Below are 2,172 nucleotides of genomic sequence, written 5' to 3'. Positions count from 1 at the left end.
GCCAATACTTATTGATCTACGAGGCGTCGTTATTTTGACCCACAGCTGCTCTAGAGAAGTGCAAACTGGAGCAGGATCGATGCAGGAGCTTAGGCGTTTGGATACCGCAATCAAGACGCCTCCCCCACGCGATTTGGTAATATTCTGGTGGTGGCGGTCGTTTCGAAATACCGTGAATAGACTGCCAAATTATTGAGATGAATTAATGCGGTCATCGAACCAGGCTTCCATAAGAACTATGGCATCGTAGTCAGAGTCAACGGTAGTCAGGAAAAAATCATCAAGCCACGAATGTTCTGGTAATACACCAACAGGCGGTCGAACGAAGTCGATTGGAGGTCTGCATGCAGAATTATCGATCAGCCGAAACGAGCATGGTGGTACTCTGGAACACAGAGACGGATCAGGAGAAGAACTGTTTTCAACAAACGCATACTTGCCTGATGTGTGCTGATGTAGAAGGTTGGAAGACCCCTTCACCATTCTCAACCACAGGGCCAGAACGACTACGATGACAGGAATCAGCAAGCGCGACTGGGTTGAGTGGCTCAGGGGCTTCCTTGAGGCAGCAGGCAGTGCGTTCTGGTCTGGGATGTTCCAAAACGTGGCGAGCAAGATCCGGTGCAGTGCTGTATGTCCCATCGGTGATGTGGGATTTGAAGCCATCGGAGTATGACGTTTCAGTCGAACCAGCCGGTTGTTGCTCTTGAGGCGGTGAGGCGCTGGAAGCAACGGACGAATCAGAAGCGGAACTGGTGATGACATGAACATACTTGCCTTGAGTTGCGGGTTGGAAGACCCCTTCTCCAAGCCCACACACAGGTCCGGGACGACTGCAGGACGATGACTGGATTAACTCGAGTGTGGCGGAAGAAGAAGGGGCTTCCGCAGTGCTAACTTCAATGCGTCCTAGAGTGTTCAGGTGACAGGCGGGCGATGGATGGTTGAAGGTTGGTATAGCGCTAAAACCAATGGACGAATCAGGAGCGGGACAGATCATGACACGATCATACTTGTCTTGAATTGCAGGTTGGAAGACCTCTTCTCCAAGCCCACACACAGGTCCGAGACGACTGCGGAACGATGACTGGAATGACTCGACTGTGGCGGGAGAAGAAGGGGCTTCCGTAGTGCCAACTTCAATGCGTCCCAGAGTTCTTAGACGACCGGTAGGTGACGGATGATTGATGACTGATAATGCACTGGAACTAATGAACGAATCAGGAGTGGTACTGGTCGAGAAACAGATGATACTTGTTTTTTTTTATCTTTTTCATTTCGTTTTATATCTACGCTTTCGTCTATACCAGTAAGCTTTTTATGTATCACATTGTAGAACGACTTGGGTCAATACTCTACCATCATCAGTTAATTTATGTCACCCAAAAAAATTACTGTTTGCCAAAGAAAATGCATAATTAGTGTCACAAGCAGTTGAGAATATGGAAAAGCAAATCGGTCTGCTGAATCCAACCATATCAATTGGTATCGAGCTTCCAGTTGTTTCAAAACTGTATTTCAGTATGGTCGATACAAAAGTTGTGAATGATGTTACCGGTACCAATACCCAATCATATTTGTGGTCGTGCGGGGAAAAATATAAACGCTGTCAAAAAAGATGATGACCCGAACGAAATCGACACATCAAAATACACCAAAATTCAACAATTAGATCAATGATTTCAGTATTAAGTAAATATGACCATATTGACCACTTCCGGGCATGTCCAGATGCCTCCGAGGAAGTGGCCACCACTGGACTTGATGCAAAACTCATTATGCGACACATAAAATTACATCGAAATTCGACAACAAGATCAATGGTGGCCATATCGAGTGGCTTGGACGTGTTGAAGTATTCTAGAAAGTTGCTTGTTTTGGTAAATGAAAAAAAAATTCTAACAAATTATGCTGTGAAAAACAAATTAAATAAAAAAGATATGGTTAGAAGGACGATTTGAAGGGACCCTCATTAAAAAATACTTCATATCTCGATGAAACCATTGATGTTTTCAGCAATCTTTGTCGAAATGATAAAATCTACAAATTTGTGCAACATTCTATTTTCCTAAGCCGCATAGAAAAAAAAAGTTAGAAATTCTTTTTTTTTGTCTTAAGGGATTTAAATAATGGATGACCCCTTCATCAGATACACCATTTTCAAATCTAAAC

This window comes from Ochlerotatus camptorhynchus, unplaced genomic scaffold, assembly GCF_037179485.1.
Source record: "Ochlerotatus camptorhynchus isolate MF236.1 unplaced genomic scaffold, CSIRO-AGI_Acam_v1.1 ptg000139l, whole genome shotgun sequence".
NCBI classification, from domain to species: domain Eukaryota; kingdom Metazoa; phylum Arthropoda; class Insecta; order Diptera; family Culicidae; genus Ochlerotatus; species Ochlerotatus camptorhynchus.
The sequence above is the reverse complement of the archived record's forward strand: the minus strand, read 5'-3'. Positions refer to the sequence as shown.